Source organism: Heterocephalus glaber, unplaced genomic scaffold (assembly GCF_053883595.1).
Source record: "Heterocephalus glaber isolate CG9 unplaced genomic scaffold, H.glaber_assembly_v1.0 deba00001781, whole genome shotgun sequence".
Taxonomy (NCBI): Eukaryota; Metazoa; Chordata; class Mammalia; order Rodentia; family Bathyergidae; genus Heterocephalus; species Heterocephalus glaber.
Genome location: NW_028258467.1, coordinates 27334 through 47368, shown reverse-complemented (window position 1 = coordinate 47368; position 20035 = coordinate 27334). Strand labels below are relative to the sequence as shown.

The 20035-nt window shown below is 51.3% G+C and overlaps 1 long non-coding RNA gene across 13 annotated transcripts; it reads right to left on the bottom strand.

Moving 5' to 3' along the window:
* Positions 1 to 240: 240 nt before the first annotated feature.
* On the bottom strand, positions 241 to 18801 carry LOC147820908 (uncharacterized). 13 transcript variants are annotated; one of them, XR_015447917.1, is made up of 5 exons: positions 18197 to 18801; positions 6836 to 15448; positions 4786 to 6536; positions 3121 to 3201; positions 241 to 464 (listed from the first exon to the last, which is right to left on the bottom strand). It is a non-coding gene; the product is annotated as an uncharacterized LOC147820908 (long non-coding RNA). The 13 variants fall into 13 exon arrangements; XR_015447915.1 differs by lacking the exon at positions 18197 to 18801 and adding an exon at positions 17884 to 18190; XR_015447920.1 differs by lacking the exon at positions 18197 to 18801 and having other exon boundaries at positions 4786 to 5054; positions 5691 to 6536; positions 6836 to 17834.
* Positions 18802 to 20035: the final 1234 nt, after the last annotated feature.

The window sequence follows — 20035 nt, the reverse complement described above, 5'->3', positions numbered from 1 at the left end:
TCCTCAAGTTCCAGCCCCACTCATTCAGAGCCTGATGTCTTTATTATGGCAGGTGGGAGCTGCTGGAGGAACAGCAGTCTCCTTTATCACCCCATTATGGCCCCCTTTGGCTTATATATGGGCTGCCTATCTCATAATTAGGAAGCAGGTTAACAAGAAGTAGCTGGCAAATCCCATGGAAGACAAATAAATTAAGCACCTCACTGGCCTTTGGGAAAAGAAAACACCAGGCAACACAACCATGGAGACAGGCATCACTCATCCTGGGTGCCATTTTGGATTCTGAACTTTATTGTTGTTTTTGAGAAGCAATGCGGGATGGTGGAAAGCCTGGCTTTCTGGAGAGAATGCACAACATCTTCTATAGCTGCAGGACCACAAGGATGGGGAGGACTGAAGACCAGCTCAAGGAGCCTTTCCTCCTGAGTTGCGCTGGGAAACTCCCCTGGACACTGGGTTTCCCACTGATAAGAATAACAAGAAGAGCAGAGCTTTAAATATTCAGAATAAATAATGGAAGCTTTACAAGCATGCTAGGAGGTAGACTTATTATGACCCCATTTTACAGGTGACCGCATTTTACAGTCTCAGAGGTCAGGGGAGTCACCAAGATTACATAGTCGATTGAATACTGGTCACCCATAGCCTCGATTCTGAGCTCTCCTCCATTCTGCTTAGGAGGCCAACCTTCCCTACAGAGGGCTGTGTGGGGATTGAAGGATCAGATGGAGACAGGGTGGAGCTGGGAAGGGGCTCTTAGGAGAGAGCAGAGATCTGAGAACCCAGAATGCACCTGGGACCAGGCCAGCTAGGCAGCCTCATGGAGGAGATGCAGAGGAAATCTGGGGGCAGGCAGGCCCTGCATTCAACCTTCACTCCAGCACACTGACTTTGTCCAGGGTGCTTAACCTCTCCTGAGCCTCTGTATCCTAACCCACAAAATGGTGACTCCATCCCTACCTGTCAGGGCTGCTGTGAGAATTCAGAGACAATCCCCAGAAAGTGACCCCCAGCCTTGGCCTGAGGCAGGGAACCGGGGACTCTGGGGGATTTTGCTTATGGAGGTTATGCCAGGAAGAGCACCATGCTGGATTTTAATCTCACATAGCCAAGATGCCCCAAGACACAGAAATTGTTTCTTGCAGCACAGAGTATGGACAGTATCCTAGATCTACTCTTCCTTGGCTGGTATCTGAGGATGGTGGGGATGCTGGTAATAAACACAGGGGACAAGTCCACAGAGCATCCTTTTCCACCTCAGCAGGGAGTTGGGAAGCACAGGTGTGGAGATCTACAAGCTTTGTAATGTCACAGTTCACAGCAGCTTGCTCCACTAAGATGCCTTAGAAGGCCTTGGCATGTCACCTCTCTGTTCATCTGCATGGCAGACTCTTCAGTTGCTGCTGTTTCTTGCCTATTTTACAGGCAAGAAAACCAAGGCCCAGAGAGCTTAATTTACTTGTTCAAGGCCACTGTGGCAAATATGGCCACACTAATAACACCCACCCTATATGCTCTGGAAACTCACTTCTCCCCATCCAGGGATGGAGTCTGGTCCCCTTTGCCCCTGAAGCTTATAACCAAAAGGACATAGCACAAGTGACGTAGCTCAGAAAAGGCAACGCAACCTCCACTGTCATCACAGGAAACTCTCCTTGGGGTCATGAAGCCCCCGTGGCATGAGCCAGCCTGACCAGGCCAGCTGCAGAGACCAGAGGCCAGGTGCAGAGAGGAGATGCCAAGCTGGTTCTGGCTATGTCAGCCTCCTACTGCCCCTGCATCAGCCACCATCTAACTGCAGCCACAGGGGAGACCCTAGCAGGAACACCACTGGGTCCCCCCAAAGTGCAGGTGCTCAGAAGCCCAGGGAAAGAAAAAGTGACAATGGTTTAAGCCATGGAGGTAGGGGCTTGTGTCCTACATAGCAGGTAACTGAAGGGCTGCAGAGCAAACACATGCTCAGTCCTCGCTTCAATTTGAGCTCAGGTCTGTGTCACCAGGACTGTGCTCCAACCCTGCCCTGCACTGTCCTTAGCCCTTGGGACCTTCCACCTAGCTATGGAAAGAGCACTGGACTGAGAGTCCAGAGCTTGATTCTGGCTCTGAACTTGCCCTTCACTGACACAGAAATGTCCTTGTGTGTCATTATGGGAAGGGGCATAGCTGCTCACAGTGTGGCTTCTTCAGTCACTAAAAGGACTTAACACCCACACCCAGCCCGCTTCCAGGGCAGCTTCAACACCGAGGGCCAGAGCAGACAGCAAGAGTGCTCTGTGCAGGAGAGAGCCCCAGCTTGCTGAGCACCTGCTCTGTGCCAAGCACTGCATGTTCACTCTCTGGCTACAGAATGGAGGCAGAAGATGGGTGGGTCATTGTCATTTTTGCAGACAAGGAAACTGAGGCCCGGAATAGCAAAAAAAAGTCACTCATGTGGGGTTTGTCACATAGCCAGGAGCTCAGGACTTAAATGCATCCTGTTCAATTCCAAGGCCCAGCCTCTCTGTCCCCCAGCCCTGTCCTAACTGAGTAAGTGACTGCAGAGCCTCTGCTCACCACCACTCTAAACTCTTAGCACCACTACCCATGCCAGGGGCCACTTCCTGCCAAAGGGGAGCACCATGAGCTCAGGTGAGCTGTTACTGAGGCTCAAGGCAACAGGGCCTGGTGAGCAGCACAGCAGCCAACATCAAGTGCCCTGAGGGTGCTGCTGTCCCTCCTACCACCTTCCTGAGTGACCCACCAGCAATAGTGAGCCTGAAAGACAAAAGGAGATGAGGATGCATCATAGAGGGGTGGAGAGGTGCAGTCCTCTGTCACCATGAGGGCAGACTGCCTGAGACCCAAAGGCCAGCTATGTCCAGCCCCTTCAAATAAGTGTCACTGTCATCAACCAGCTCAGCCTGGGAGCCAGCTGGCCAGCCAAACAAGAGGGAGGCCCACAGGAGCTGAGTGGCCCTTATTCAGTGCCTTTTGTCTGTCTGTCCTGCTGCCTGGCCGGCCCCTCCCTCCCCTGCCAATGTGGCAGGCTCACTTCTCATCTCACTTCTGTTCTGTGGCCACCTCCCTACCTTTCAGAGCACCTGAGACGTGTCAGTCAATAAGTGTTTATTGAGCACATACCATGTATGGGGTCCTGTGCTGGCCCCAGGCCATAGCAATGAGCAGAACCAGATGGGGCCTCTGTGTGCAAACAGTTCAATCCTAGAGGGGGAGATCATTGGTTATTAGTAATCCAGTAATCAATAATCTTCACAAAATGTAAATGTGGCCAGAAGCTGCTCTGAATACCCTAGCAGGGATCCCAGGCCTCACCCAGGGGCCAGGGGACTGATGGAGGGGGAACTTGGGAACCAAGAGCTGAGGGCTCAGCAAGGGAAGCAGGGCAGGGGACAGAGACAAACCCACTGCACCAGAAACATTTTGTTTCTATGCCAACAAGCCTGGTATAATCCACGATATCCTTCAAAAGGTCAGGCAAAATAACCTGTTCAATTGGAGCCCGTGGGTAACTACTCTTATCATTGGATTGGCTGGTCCCCTCATTTTGCTTTTTCTCAGGCTCTTGATTGGCCCTTGTATTTTTATTTTTTATTTTTTATTTTTTTTGGTACTGGGGATCGAACTCAGGTCCTTGTGCTTGCACAGTATTTTTTTTTTTTTTTGTACCGGGGATCAAACTCAGGTCCTTTCAAGGAAGAAGTCTCAACAGGATGCACAAGTCTTCAGGTCTAGTATCTCCCTCAGGAATTCTGATACACCTAGTGAGTCTGAGGTACAAGCTAGCAAAGTGCTGTTAGGGGCAAGAAAAGCCTTCAAGGTCTCCAGAGTCATGGTTTGGCTACACACAGCATGGAAAAGGGAGTTACTTATATAATAAGAAAAAGTTGCCAGACAGGTTGCATTTCCATAAACTTCACCAATTGTCAAGGGGGGCTTTGCAGAAGTGCATGCTAAGGCAGTACTTGAGGCTTTGATTGAACCCAGGACTCCCACACCCACATAATAAGGAGGCTTTGCTTTTAGACAGAGCCAACAGTCCTGAGGCAGGTCTGGTTGAGTCAGGTTTAACATAGTGTGGATGGCTCCCAACATGGAGAAAAGGGAGGGAGGCAGTACTCGAGGGGGGCTGCTCTATTGGTAGCTAAGAGCGGATGCTTAGAAGGAGGGATAACAGGGTGAGGCTCAAGTAAGTGGTCCTTTATCTTCATTAAGGGTCCTGTTGGCTATCTTGGTGTTTGGCTTAGCAGCTGGGTTTGAAAGGTAATGATTTCCCCTGGGTCAGGAGTTAGTCCTCCAGGAAGCCAGAAGTGGAAGCCCCAATTCCATCCTGTGGCCCATTTAGAGTCCTGGGGCCTTTGTATCAGAATTGTAACTCAGCACCCACATTTCCAAACTATGATATCATTAGTGACATTTGGTCCCCCACTATAGGAGGCACTTTTTACACAGCCCCAGTTAGGGCAGTAGAAGTCAGTTGGGGACCCACAGCCCTGTTGTTCAAATAGATTGAACCCTGGACATGCATAGAAGTCACAGCTTCCCAGGTTTATGAACTGATAGTAGTAGCTTCCCCAATCTCTTCTAAATAATTTACAGAGATTGACCTCAGGCAACCTGAGAGGTTGCCAGGGGCAGATGGTACCAAAAGTGACTACCTAGAATTTCTCCTGAGCTAAAGGAGGTGAGGAGAAAGGAGTATAACTCTCCTCATTGCATTTCCCCAGAGTTCAGCCTCATCAGCCCAAAGACAATAAGGAGAAGTATCACAATCATGATAGGACTAGCCTTAGCTTTAAAGGATCAGGTCCCAGCTCAGCAGTTCACTGTTTTGGCTGATTGATGCATGAATGGTGAACCCATGTCAAGATTCCATCAACCTTGAGAGCCAAGGGTGTCATAAGGATGACTGTGTAGGGTCCCTTCCAGGCTAGAGTCAGTCCTTCACTCCAAAAGGCCTTGATGAAGACAGTATCCCTGGGCTGGAATGGGTGGCATGGTGTAGAGCTGGGCAGGGGCTGAGTAGCTCATACCTGGAAGTGAACAGTTTTCTGTACCTGTTGGAGAGACTGGAGATACTTTAGCAGGAACTGGTTAGAAAATTCTTATAGCACTCACTTTTAAGCTTGGGGAGCAGGGAAGGGGGGTCTTCCAAACATAATTTCATAAGGAGTAGAACCTGCTTCGTAAGGGGTACATCTAACTCTAAAAAGAGCCAAAGGCAGCAGGCTGACCCACCCTTAACCAGTTTCCAACATCAGTTTAGTCAGAGTAGATTTTAGGATCCAATTCATCCATTCCACTTGCCCTGAGCTTTGTGGTCGGTAGGCACAGTGGAGTTTCCAATTTATACCCAGTGCCCTACTGACTAACTGAGTTATAGAAGCTACAAAGGTGGGGCCATTGTCAGATCCAATGGATAGTGGTAGTCCAAATCTGGGAATTAATTCCTGAAAAAGTTTCTTTGCCACCATAGTGGCAGTCTCCCACTGAGTAGCATAGACCTCTGCCCATCCTGAGAAAATATCTATGAAAACCAGGAGGTAGCAATAGCCACCTGCTGGTGGTTTGATCTCTGTGAAATCCACTTCCCAGTGTTCTCCAGGATTCCTACCCCAGAATCTGACCCCAAGGGGTGCAGATGGGCCCTGGTGGGGATTTACTTGTACACAGATTGGGCACCTAAGAGAGACCTGGTTGGCCAGCTCTTGCAGCTTTGTAAAGCAGTATCTTGAAGTTAGAAGCTCAGCCATCTTGGAGCCCCCCAGGTGTGTGACCGAATGCAGCTGCTGGATGAGCTGTCATCCAAATGCCTGGGGGAGGTAGATGCGACTATCTGGACATTTCCACCAGCCTTGAGGATCTTTGCTTGCAACTGGCTTGCTTCTCTATCTTCCTCTTCATTGTAAGTAGGACTAGTTGGAAGGAAAGGGGGAGGAGGACTCATGGTAGGCAGAATGTCTAAGGGTTCAGCTGGCCTCAGGGCTGCCTCTCTGGCTGCGCTGGTCTGAAAGTTGATTTCCCTTAGCCTTGGGTGTATTGTCCTTTTGGTGACCCTGAACATGAATGATGGCCACCTTCTTGGGAAGCCATAAAACCTCTAGGAGAGACAATATCTCTTCTTTCTTTTTGACAGTCTTTCCTGCTGCTGTCAGAAGCCCTCTCTCCTTGTAGATGCTCACGTGGACATGTAGAGTAGGAAAGGCATATCTACTGTCACATTACACATTTATCTTCTTTTCCTTTTCCCATCTCAAGGCTTGGGCCAAGGCAATCAGTTCTACCTTTTGGGCCAAGGTCCCCTCAGGCAGAGGCTGGGCCCAAATGACTTGATTAGCTGTAGTTACTACCCTCTGTACCCCACTTACCACCATGTTGCTTCTGTCTGTGAAGAGGGTGGCACCCACCTCAGCCAAGGAGTTGTCTGTTAAGTCCAATTGGCCCCCCTGGGTCTGGTCCAGCACCTACTCAACAGTGGTGAATTGGGATGTCTGGATCATCATCTGGCATCAGTGTAGTTGGATTGAGAACCTGTCCTGCTGAGAGGATATGCAAGGCAGGTCAAGGAAGAGTCTTTGATACTGAGGTGGACATTTGACATCCACTTGTTAGTAGCCTCCCTGACCAGAGTCTCTACTGAATGAAGGATGGTTAGGACTAGGTCCTGTCCAAGGGTCAATTTATCAGCCTCCTTGACCAGTACAGCTGTGGCAGCTACCACCCAAAGACATGAAGGCCATCCTGAGGCCACAGGATCTAATCTTTTAGAGAGATAGGCCACAGGGTACTTCCAGGGTCCCAAGGACTGTGTTAGGACACCCTTATCAATCCCTCTTACCTCATGGATGAATAGATGAAAAGCCTTAGTAACATCAGGTAGTGCCAGAGCCAGAGCTGATACCAAAGCTCTTTGCAGATTCTGGAAGGATTCTTCTTCATCTATTCCCCAGTCTAGGGGTTGATTTCCTCCCATGGCAGAAAGGAGGGGCCGCGCTATCTCAGCAAACCCAGATATCCATAGGTGACAGTATCCAGCTGCACATAGGAATCCTCGTACCTGTTTCTTGGTAGTTGGTGTAGGAATCTGGAGGATGACCCTTTTCCTGGCCTGGGACAAGGCTCTTCTTCCTTCTGAGATTTCATATCCCAGGTACAGTACTTTAGGGGCACAGAGTTGTGCCTTCTTGGGTGACATGCAGTAGCCCAACTCCTCTAGTAGCTGAAGAAGCTCTCATGTTCCCTGCAGGCATTCTGAATAGCTCATAGCAACTAGTAACAAATCATCCACATATTGAAGCATGGTGAGGTTAGGGTGGTGGGATCAAAAACTCACCAAGTCTTTCTGGGAGGCCTCACTGAAAAGGGTGGGGGCATTTTTGAATCCTTGAGGTAGCCGGGTCGAGGTGAGCTGGCAGGAGTCACTGGAAACTGGATCAGTCCACTCAAAAGCAAAGATAGATGGCTGGCTGGGGCAAGGGGCACACTAAAAAAAATCCTTTAAATCTGGCACAGTATACACTTGATGCTCAGGAGACAGCAAACTCAGGAGGGTATATGGGTTGGGGACAGTAGGATGCAGTTACCACTCGCCAGTTAACTTCTCTCAAGTCCTGAATCTGCCTGTAATCTGATGTCCCCAGTTTCTGTACTGGTAGGAACGGGGTGTTCCAAGGAGACTTGCAGGGAGTTAATATCCCAAAGTCCATCAACCTCTTCATGTGAGGGACTATCCCCTGTCTGGCCTTCTGAGAGATGGGGTATTGTTGAGGTCTTAACCCAACAAGGTGGATGGGCAGTCCAGTGTTACCAGAAAAGAGTGAGTAACTTGTTTTGATCCTAGGCTCACTAGTTGTTCACTCATGAGTGGGCAGTTTTGGACTGCTCCTGTGGTCCCCTGGATGGAAATGGTTTGTGATGAAAGCTTTCCCAGGGGATTTTTTAACACTGACCTCTTGGCACCAGTGTCCACCAGAAAACAGATTCATTGGCCCCCTACTTCACCATTTACCATGGGCTCCCAGAGACCACGAGAGAAGGAGCCCTGGCTTCCTCAGTCTGAATCATCTTCTCCCCTGGAAGTGGGGAGAAATAGTACCTTGGCAGAGGACTTGTGGGGGCATTCATTTTTCCAGTGCCCTTCCACCTTGCAAAAGGCACACTGATTTCTTCCCAATGGCAGGTGTCCTCCTGGCTTTCTAGGCATCTGCCCTTTGGGCTTCCTGGGGTTGGGTCCTGTGGGGTCCCCTCTGATGGCTGCTGCTAAGATCTTTGCTTGTTTGCTGACTGCTCAGCCATGGTTGTGGCCAATTTTTATCTTTCTGAAACCCTACTGTCAAACACCTTTTGAGCTACTTCTAACAGTTGAGATGTGTTCATTCCTGGGAATCCCTCCAATTTTTGTAATTTTCTCCTAGAATCAGATGGAGACTGAGTAACAGAAGCCAAATTTATAGCTCTACTGTTCTCTGAGAGCAGAGGGGTTGAATGGGGCATAAACCTGGAAGGCCTCTCTGAGTCTCTCTCCAGAAATGCACCAGGGGACTCCTATAGTCCCTGTGTCACTTCAGTGGTTTTTGACAGATTTATGGGTTTCTGAGCTGCTGCTTGAATCCCATTTAACAAGGTTTTTTTTTGTTTTGTGGTACCGGGGAACAAACTCAGGACCTTGTGCTTGCCAGGCAGGCAGGGGACCACTGAGCTAAATCCTCGGCCCATTTAACAAGCTTTGGTGAAAGATGAGTAAAGCCTGCCTCTCCCCTGAGGAATTTGGATCTCATTCAGGCCACTCTGAGGGGCACCTTTGCTTCAGCAATTCATGGGCCTCCTCTTCTGAGTGTCTCCCCAATAAGAGCTTTCTAGCTTCAAACCTAATCCTCTCCCATTCCTCAGCAGGGAACAGGGTCAATAACAATTGGTGACAGTCATCCCAGATTGGTAGATGAGTCCTACAGATGGACTCTATCATGGAAATCAAAACCTGGGGCTTCTCAGAGAATGGTGGATTCTGAGTTTTCCAGTTGTAGAGGTCAGAAGTGGAAAAGGAGCTATATACCAGGAACAGACTGGTTCCCAGTCCTCCATCCAGAGGAGGGGCCTCCCTCAAAGGTAGGAGAATCTCTGGACTGCATCTTCCTGAGGTGGTGGCCTCCTGCTGGGATTGGAGACATTAGCTCTACTCACTCTTGTATGGGGGGAGAAGTGGCAGAGGAAGTAGAGGAAGAAAGGAGGGAGTTGGGGGCAGATGGGTCAGGACGGACAGGAGAGGGGGGTGAACTAGGGTTATAGGGAGGAGGACTGGGGAGGACTTCCTCAGCATCTGACTGCTGCAGAACTGGTTTCTGCCTCTCCCGAGTTCACCTGTGAGGGGGAGAACACCTTTTGGAAACAAGCAGCTTTGTTGTTGTTGTTGTTGTTGTTGTTTTGGTACCGGGAATTGAACTCTGGACCTTACACTTGTGTGGCAGGCACCGGAACCACTGAGCTAAATCCCTGGCCTGAAACAAGCAGCTTTGAACAGGATTGTACAGCACAAGCCTTTAGCCATGGAGGAGGAGGGTGCTGCACTAGAGTAAAGCAGGAATCAATGTAAGGGAACTGATGGGTGTGTCCTGGTGACTTGGTAACTACCTTCCAAACTGCTTGAACAAAGACGGGGTCCAGGGAGCCCTCAGAGGGCCAACCCACACCAAAAGAGGGCAAATTAGCTCACAAAAAGTGCACAGTTTGTCCTTTGACAATTTCGCTCCATAATGATCAGAAAATCCTGACGAAAATTTCCAAGCATGCAGACCAAGGGGTGTGACAGGTTGTGAAGATGATGACCCCATGGTAGAGAGACTTAGGGCAGGCAGGAGATGCCCAAGAACAGGAGCTGCAAGAACAAATAAAAAGAAAAGAAGACAAAGCAGCATGAGGGAGAAGATATCAAAAGGGTCACTGGTTAGAGGGGCCTGACTGTACACTGATTGGGGCTTAAAGGAAAGGACCAGGACCCCTGTATTGACATCGAAGGCTCAGAAGCCACTGATGTTTCCACTGGAGAAAGGTGAAGAGGCTCCAAAATGCTTCCTCCTGTAAGGGTCGTAGGGTAGCCTCAACTGCAAGGTCAATATGGGTGTGGGGTTCAGAGGGAGGGGAAAAATACCCTTAGGACAACAAAGCCACCGGTGGTCAGAGGATGTCCTCAAAACTCTGTTTAAGGAGTCAAAAACCCAGGAGGGAAAGCACTGACAAACATAGGCAGGGGCTGCCCAAGACAGAGGTCAATAAAAAGCAGATGAGTGAGAACTGACTGAATTAAATATTCACCTATGCTCAGCTGTGGGCAGGACACAGGGAAGACAAAAAGGTGACAAAAGAGATGGACCAGAAGATGAGACTCAAAGTTGGGCTGATCCCAAAACTGAAAGGCACCATTGTTATGTCAATCAGTCGGCCTGGGGTCAAGGGAAGAATGCCGAGGACATTGGGCCAGAAGATAGAGAATGTGGCCCTGTGGGAGCCCGTGAGGTCTGTCCCAAAATATGATGTGTGAGGCCCAGAAGGGACAGTGCTGGGGAGAATAAGACAGGTGGGAGAGCAGTCGGGGGAGTCCCGGCTCCAAGAGGTCAGTCGAAATTCAGAGAAAGAAGACAGGTCCAAGGGTTTGGGGACAGTGGGGGCGTCCAGACATAAAGAAAGAGGCCTTAGTGTTTATGTGGTGCACCCTTGAATGATGTTGTGACAGACAAGGGAGGGGGTGTTCCTCTGTGGGAGGAACCCCTCAGTCGGTGGACTGGCTGAGGGCCTCTCAGCCGCTTTAAGGACCGCCCAGGCTGTAGGGTGTATTTATCTCATTGCAAGAGCACCCACTTGGCCTTTCTTAGACACGTCCACGGAACCACAGTATGACCCCAAACAAGTCCCGTAACTCTGAGGGGGGAATCCCCCACTTTGCTGTGGGACATGGATGGAACAGTCCATTGTTTGCATTGCCTGTTGCCAGTCATTCATTCATTCACTCATACAGCAATCATTCAGAGGGTAAAGATATTCCAACCCTATTCCCAGGGATTTACTAGATTGGCTGGTTTATAGCCAGACCAGACCAGACCAGACCAGGGGGCCACCTCAGTCAGCATCCTGACCTTATGGAGGGGCCCAGGGAATGCCTTCCTCAAGGACTACTGTTCCCCACCAGAACCAGAAGGATCCTTACCAGACCAGATGAGCTCCAGAAAATTTGGAGGGCGTCTCAGGTGTCTGCAGTCCCTTCAGTGTCAGCAGTGAGACTACGGGGCCCTGGAACATCTCAGGGGGCGCCTCCCCTGTAGTTTGCTGCCACAGATGGTAGGGATCACAGCGCGGCCAGTCCACCCACTGTGGCCATCTCACTGGGGCCTCCAGCTGTTGTGGATGAGTGAGTTCGGACGATAGAGATGTGCCACACTCTGTGCCAGATTCAAGCCCATGTATTATAGGCAGTGGCCACAGGGGACTAGTGCCCCGAATCTTTCCTCAACAATGGGAAGCAGTTTGATTTCACCTTTTAAATCATGCTTTCAGTTGGGGAGGGCTCAGGGGAGAGCAAGCAGAATCTTACAGAAGCAGAATCATGCCAGGTTAGTGGGGAGTTCAAGGAAGTTTCACACACACTAGGTGAGCTACAAAACATCCTGCAACTGTAGCAAGTTTACTGCCAAGCAGGATGTGGGGGTTTTGGGTGCTTTGTTTATGTGCAATCACTTTGTTCAAGCACAGGTACAAAATGGCATTGAGGCACAAGATAGAGTCGGGTTGGCCATCACACTAGCAGGAGCCCCATTGTGCAGCGGAGGAAACAGGCTCAGACCTGCCCCCAGCTAGTGGGAGGCAGTTTTTCTCACTGGATTATTGCCTGAGTCTGATCGGATCACAGACATCACTGAGGTGTAAGTGCTTCTGAAACCATCAAACACTAAACCCACACTAGCAGTGGCTGTTATTCCTTTATGGGTTCAAAAACCCTGAGTGTGGTTATATGGCCCCACATCTCCCCACAGGGATGATAACGGTTTTGTAGAATAGGACCAGGGCTTTCAAACTCAGTTAAGGGAGCCAGGCACACTGGGAAGAGAGTACTATCTTAATGAAAAAAAAGGCCTTGATTAATGAAGATGATTCTTAATATAATTTAAAATGATCCGTTATGACACAAAGCAAAGAGATTTCTATGTGACTGTGAAATTCTTAATAGCTGACTTTGGAACAATCTATCATGAAACCTTCCAAAGCAGAATATATAGTGGATAGATCACTGGGCAGGGGCTCCAGGCAGACCAACAGCTGCTCTTCTTAAAATAACTTAGGAGGGGAAGGGGGAGAAATTATTGCCATAATCATGTGTTAATAAAATATTCATAAATGTGACTTTCCCTTTTATCATTATAGGCTTGTAGGACAAGGACATAGGACAGGGCAAGTCCTGAGCCCACATCAGAGGGGATGCCCCCCAACCTCGTCCCGGGAGAGAAAGGAATTACCCCGCGTTCCTTTCCTTCTCTGGTGACAGACTGCCAGGCCAGGGGGCTCCCATTGTCTCTGCTGTGCGGACTTGCAAAGAGGCTGCAAGGGTGAGCATGGACACTGGAAAGCAGGTCCCAGGCATCCCGCCTGGCTCCCCAACCTCTTCCCAGGCCCACTGAGGGCCTCTCCCAAATAAAGTACACATCCCCAGGTTTTCATCTGGAGCCTGCTTCTGGGGAGCCCAGCCGAAATAATCACCTTCCTTGTCTTTATTTCACTCAGCGCTCACATCGCTCCCTCCTTGTAACCCACAGGAAGAGGACACAGAAGCTCAGCGAAGTTTGGTTTGAACCCAGATCTGGGAGCCCACGCCCTGCAGTTCAGGCACCTAGGCCTTCTGGCCTCAGTATTCCCATCTGTTAAATGGGGTTGCTTCCTTTCACAAATCTCCAAGCTAAAATGTCCAGGCCCCATTGGAATTTCCATGCCTGCCTGCACTGTGCTATATAGCAGTATAGCCTCAACTGCCACTAGTGAACACAAACAGCTGATAATTTCAAGTTCAGAAATCTCATCTCTCCCAAGATGGCAAGCTCTCAAGGGGGACAGTATCCTCAACTGCCTTTCCTTTCCCACCTTCTGTCCAGCACAGAACTAGGCACAAAGTCAATGCTGATTCATCTCAGCATGACTGATCCAACATAGGCCAATCAGATGCTTCCACCCTGGTCCTAGTATCTTCAAGGTCCTTTATGAATTTGGAAGACAAGCTCCTGCCTTTCCTCCCTGCCATGAAAATCAGTAACCCTAGAGTGGAGAAGGTTTGGGGGAATCCCTCTAATCTGGCCAGTCCACATGCTCAGGATGAAGGGAGTCTCACTTCTGGGCCTGGGGAAAGGGGCTGTGCTGAGATGTATTCTGGGAAAACCCAGAAGGCTCCTTTCTGCTGCCTGTGCAGCTGTTAGGAGCACAGATTCTGGAGCTAGATGGATGAGGTTCTGATCCCAGCCTTGCCACTCCCTTGCTGTGCAACTTTGAACAAGTCATCCAACCTTTCTGTGCCCCAGTTTTCTTTTCTATAAAATATGGTAATGATAACACCCACCTGTTGGCTTTGCTGGGTGGACGTCATGAGTGAATATATATGAAATATATATGAACATGGCCAGGTGTCCAATCAGTGCTAAGTACATGCTGGCTCCTCCTGCTGTGGTTACTATGACTACCATTACATCTTAAGTAGTATGTGATGCTCCTCTCTGAGGTCCTTTCTAGGTTTAAAGTGCTATAATGACGCAAAAGGGAAAATCTCACTCCAGGCAGGTGTATCTGGAATGTCCTCCAGATTCCGTAGGTTCTGGTAGTTCCTGAACTTCTAAGGCCAAGTGTATCCACTTGGTGAAAGCTACAGAATCCATTCTGTCTGACTCCCCATTGTGAGTTCAGTGGTGGGCCACACATTATGTACACATCCTAACTGCCAGAGCTCATGAATATAACTGATTTGGAAAAGGGGTCTTTGCAGGTATAATTCAGTTAAGAATCTCATGATGAGATCCAGGATTACCCAAGTGAGCCCCAAACCCAGCAGTAAGGATGCTTAGAAGAGGTTACAGGTGGTGCAACACAGAGGAAAAGACCACAAGAAGCCAGAAGCAGCGGTGACACGGCCACAGGGCAAATAATGCCCAAAGCCACTCACCAGAAGCCAGTGCTTCCTCTACATGCCTGGGCCTGCTCTTGTTTCCTGTGCTTGGGCATTTCTTGCTCACATGTTACAAAGATCCATCACAGAAGTAGGCCATAGCTCACCCCCGCCCCCCCCACCCCACCCCCCCAGCTGGCAACCAAAACAAAACACTCAGATTCAAATTTTCTATGCCAAGGATCAGAGGTTATTTTGTATTAATTTAAACTAAATTGTTGCATAGTTCAGATTTAATGGGCACCTCCAGATTAGGTGCTAAAGTTTGCATGTTGGAGGCCCCACAAAGGCCCATGTGCTAAAGGCCGCCCCCAGAGTGGTGCCCCTGGGAGGGGCTGGAACCTTTAAGAGGTGTGGCCTAGTGAGGGGTACTTTGGTCACACAGGCGAACCCCCGAACCGGAACCGGACCTGGAGTGTGCTGCCACTTCCCCTTTCTCTTCCACTTTGACTTGTCTCCATGAGGCAAGTGGTTTTTCTCTGCCACATACACTCACCATGATGTGCCACTTGCCAAAGGCATAAAGCAGTGAGGACAACATGGGGTAATCAACCCTGGACTGGAACCTTGTAAACTATGAACTGATGTATGTCATTTCTCTTTATAACACGATCATCTTACACATTTGCTATATTAGAAGAAAGCTAATGTGTTAACCAATACACATTTCTAAAGATACTCAGAAAAGGAATTGAGGAGGGAACCAAACTGATACACTACCAAAGCAAAATAAAAAACACGAAACAATAACGGAAGAAATGAGGAAAAACAATAAAGACATAAAACGTGAGAGACAAAGGTCAGTGCAAATAAATATCAATGGAATAAAATTTCCAATTCAAAGGCTGAGACTGGCGAATAGTAACATGATCTGACTCTATACTGTCAGCAGGGCATGCCGTTTAGAGCCTAAAACACAAATAGGTTGCAAGTGAAAGGACGGAAGGCATACTCCACACAACCAGTACCCAGAGATAGATGGCAAGAACTTTAAGCCAAAAACTGCTACAAGAGACAAAAAAGGATATCATATTTAAAAGGGGGGCTATCTGCCAGGCATGGTAGTACACACCTGCAACCCCAGCCACTTTAGGGGGTGAAGGCAGGAGGATCCTAAGTTATAATAATAGAATACAGCACTTACCTGGCAGTCCAAAGGCCGTGACTTCAGTCCCAATACCACAGATAAAGTGCATGTGTGTAGGGAGAACTCATCAAGAGATATAACAATCATAAGCAAATCTGCATCCAACCATAGAGCTTCTAATTACATGAAGAAAAACTTGACATTATTGAAGAAGACACAATTAAACAATTATAATAGGAGAATTCTATACTGAAAATTCAGAATGAATATTTTAACCAGAAAGAAGAGCAATAAGAAAATAAAGAACTGGAATAAAACTCTAAAGCAATTAGACCTCAGAGATATCTAATGTGCACCACTCAGGAGCCAAAAAATATGTATTTTCCTCAATTTTATATAAAAGTTTCTCTCAGTCAGACCCACAGGTTAGGCTCAGGCTCAGAAAATTGTGAAAGCCAGAAGTCATATAAAGTAACTTCTCCTCCTCCTGCTCCTCCTCCTCTAACAGACATCGCTGGCTCTCCTCCTCCTCTTGCTCCTCCTCCTCCTCCTGCTCCTCCTCCTCCTCCTGCTCCTCCTCCTCCTCTACCAGACATGCCTGCCTCTCTTCCTCCTCCTCCTCCTCCACCTTCTACTCCTCCTCCACCAGACATCCCTGCCTCTCTTGTCCTCCTCCTGCTCCTCCTCCTCTGCCAGACACTGATGGCCCTTCTCCTCCTCCTCCTCTTCCTCCTCTACCAGACATCGCTGGCCCTCCTCCTCCTACTCTTCCTCTACCAGACATTGCTAGCCTTCCTGCTCCTCCTCCTCCTTCTCCTCCTTCTCCTCCTCCTCCTTCTCTATGAGACATCACTGGCCCTTCTCCTCTTCCTCCTCCTCTTCCTCTTCCTCCTCTACCAGACATTCCTGCCCCTCCTCCTCCACCTTCTACTCCTCCTCCACCAGACATCCCTGCCTCTCTTGTCCTCCTCCTGCTCCTCCTCCTCTGCCAGACACTGATGGCCCTTCTCCTCCTCCTCCTCTTCCTCCTCTACCAGACATCGCTGGCCCTCCTCCTCCTCTTCCTCTACCAGACATTGCTAGCCTTCCTGCTCCTCCTCCTCCTTCTCCTCCTCCTTCTCTATGAGACATCACTGGCCCTTCTCCTCCTCCTCCTCCTCCTTCTCTACCAGACATCGCTGGCCCTTCTCCTCCTCCTCTACCAGACATCGCTGGCCCTCCTCCTCCTCCTCCTCCTCTACCAGACATTGGTGGCCTTCCTCCTCCTCCTCCTCCTTCTCTACCAGACATCGCTGGCCCTTCTCCTCCTCCTCCTCCTCTACCAGACATCACTGGCCTTCCTATTCCTCCTCCTCCTCCACCAGATATTCCTGGCCCTCCTCCTCATCATGATCCTCCTCCTTATCCTCCTCCTCCTTCTCTACCAGACATTGCTGGCCCTCCTGCTCCTCCTCCTCTGCCAGACACTGATGGCCCTTCTCCTCCTCCTCCTCTTCCTCCTCTTCCTCCTCTACCAGACATCGCTGGCCCTCCTCCTCCTCTTCCTCTACCAGACATTGCTAGCCTTCCTGCTCCTCCTCCTCCTTCTCCTCCTCCTTCTCTATGAGACATCACTGGCCCTTCTCCTCCTCCTCCTCCTCCTTCTCTACCAGACATCGCTGGCCCTTCTCCTCCTCCTCTACCAGACATCGCTGGCCCTCCTCCTCCTCCTCCTCCTCTACCAGACATTGGTGGCCTTCCTCCTCCTCCTCCTCCTTCTCTACCAGACATCGCTGGCCCTTCTCCTCCTCCTCCTCCTCTACCAGACATCACTGGCCTTCCTATTCCTCCTCCTCCTCCACCAGATATTCCTGGCCCTCCTCCTCATCATGATCCTCCTCCTTATCCTCCTCCTCCTTCTCTACCAGACATTGCTGGCCCTCCTGCTCCTCCTCCTCTGCCAGACACTGATGGCCCTTCTCCTCCTCCTCCTCTTCCTCCTCTTCCTCCTCTACCAGACATCGCTGGCCCTCCTCCTCCTCTTCCTCTACCAGACATTGCTAGCCTTCCTGCTCCTCCTCCTCCTTCTCCTCCTCCTTCTCTATGAGACATCACTGGCCCTTCTCCTCCTCCTCCTCCTCCTTCTCTACCAGACATCGCTGGCCCTTCTCCTCCTCCTCTACCAGACATCGCTGGCCCTCCTCCTCCTCCTCCTCCTCTACCAGACATTGGTGGCCTTCCTCCTCCTCCTCCTCCTTCTCTACCAGACATCGCTGGCCCTTCTCCTCCTCCTCCTCCTCTACCAGACATCACTGGCCTTCCTATTCCTCCTCCTCCTCCACCAGATATTCCTGGCCCTCCTCCTCATCATGATCCTCCTCCTTATCCTCCTCCTCCTTCTCTACCAGACATTGCTGGCCCTCCTCCTCCTCCTCTTCCTCTACCAGACATTGTTGGCCCTCCTCCTCCTCCACCACCACCACCAGACATCGCTGGACCACTTCCTCCTCCTCCTCCTCCTCCTCCTGACAACGCTGGCCCTTTTCCTCCTCCTCCTCCTCCACCAGACATTGCTGGCCCTTCCCCCCCCCCCCCCCCGCGAGCCTCCGGCCCCCTGCGTGTACACACACACCTGCAGGCCCGGCAGAAGTGATGCTCAACGGGGCCTCCACACATCCCCATAGCGCGCTTGGGCGCACCAGGGTGGAGGAAATATTGGGGCGACGCGGCTCGGAGTTCACCCTAAAATGGGCGCCTGGGCAGCCCCTAGAAAGAAACTCAAGCAGGGCGCCGCTCACCCGCCACCCTCTGCAGCTCCCACCGCAGCCAAGATAAAAACGTTAGCGGGTGAGAGCGGGAGGAGCAGGAAGAAAGTATATTTTTTTCTAAAAAAAGGAAGGAAACACCTGCCCCCTTCTCCATAGGGAGGAGGGAAGCGCCCCTACTTCGGGAAGTCGCCTTTTCCCGCTGACAAGCTGCCCCCGCCGGTGCCGGTTCGCAGCTCCGGGCTCTGAGCTCCAGATCGCAGCCCCTATCCCGGAGCGAAGCTAAGGCAACTGCGTCTCCTCTCACCGACAAGACTCCGGCTCAGACGGGTGGGCGGCGAGTAGGGCTCCAGTCACAGACTGGCGCTAGCAAAATGGAGGAGGAGAGGCAGTGATGTGTGGTAGAGGAGGAAGAGGAGGAGGAGGGCCAGCGATGTCTGGTGGAGGAGGAGGAGGGCAAGCAAAGTCTGGTAAAGGAGGAGGAGGAGGGCCAGCGATGTCTGGTAGAGGAGGTGGAGGAGGAAGAGGAGGAAAAGGGCCAGCAATGTCTGGTAGAGGAGGAGGACGAGGGCCAGCAATGTCTGGTAAAGGAGAAGGAGGAGGAGGAGGAGGAGGGCGGCCAGCGATGTCTGGTGGAGGAGGAGGAGGAGGAGGGCCAGCAATGTCTGGTAAAGGAGAACGAGGAGGGCCAGCGATGTCTGGTGGCGGAGGAGAAGGAGGAGGAGGAGGAGGGCCAGCGATGTCTGGTGGAGGAGGAGGAGAAGGAGGGTCCGTGATGTCTGGTGGTGGAGGAGGAGGAGGAGGGCCAGCAATGTCTGGAGAGGAGGAGGAGGAGGAGGAGGAGGAGGAGGAGGGCCATCGATGTCTGGTGGAGGAGGAGGAGGAGAGGAGGGGGGGGCCAGCGATGTCTGGTTAAGGAGGAGGAGAAGGAGGGTCAGTGATGTCTGGTGGAGGAGGAGGAGGAGGGCCAGCAATGTCTGGAAGAGGAGGAGGAGGAGGAGGAGGAGGAGGAGGAGGAGGGCCAGCGATGTCTGGTGGAGGAGGAGGAGGAGGAGGAGGAGGAGGAGGAGGAGGAGGGCTAGCGATGTCTGGTTAAGGAGGAGGAGAAGGAGGGTCAGTGATGTCTGGTGGAGGAGGAGGAGGAGGAGGAGGAGGAGGAGGGCCAGCAATGTCTGGAAGAGGAGGAGGAGGAGGAGGGTCAGTGATGTCTGGTGGAGGAGGAGGAGGAGGAGGAGGAGGGCCAGCAATGTCTGGAAGAGGAGGAGGAGGAGGAGGAGGGCCCTCAATGGCTGGTAGGGGAGGAAGAGGAGGAGGAGGGCCAGTGATGTCTGGTAGAGAAGGAGGAGGAGGAGGAGAGGCAGCGAAGTCTGGTAGACGAAGAAGAGGAGAAGGGCCAGCAATGTCTGGTGGAGGAGGAGGAGGAGGAAGGCCAGCAATGTCTGGTGGAGGAGGAGGAGGAGGAAGGCCAGCAATGTCTGGTAGAGGAGGAGGAGGAGGGCCAGCAATGTGTGGTAGAGGAGGAGGAAGAGGAGGAGGAGGAGGAGGAGGAGAGGCAGTGTTGTCTGGTAGAGGAGGAAGCGGAGGAGGAGGAGGAGGAAGGTCAGAAATGTCTGGTAGAGGAGGAGGAGGAGGAAGGCCAGTGATGTCTGGAGGAGGAGGAGGGGAGGGGAGGAGGGGGAGGGGAGGGGGAGGAGGGGGAGGGGAGGGGGAGGAGGGGAGGAGGAGAGGGAGGAGGAGGGGAGGGGGGGAGGAGGGAAGGAGGAGGAGGGAGGGGGGAGGGGGAGGGGAGGAGGAGGGGAGGAGGAGGGGAGGAGGAGGGGAGGAGGATGGGGGGGAGGAGGAGGAGGAGGGCCAGCGATGTCTGGTGGAGGAGGAGGAGAAGGAGGGTCAGTGATGTCTGGTGGAGGAGGAGGAGGGCCAGCAATGTCTGGAAGAGGAGGAGGAGGAGGAGGAGGGCCAGCGATGTCTGGTGGAGGAGGAGGAGGAGGAGGAGGAGGAGGGCCAGCTGTGTCTGGTTCA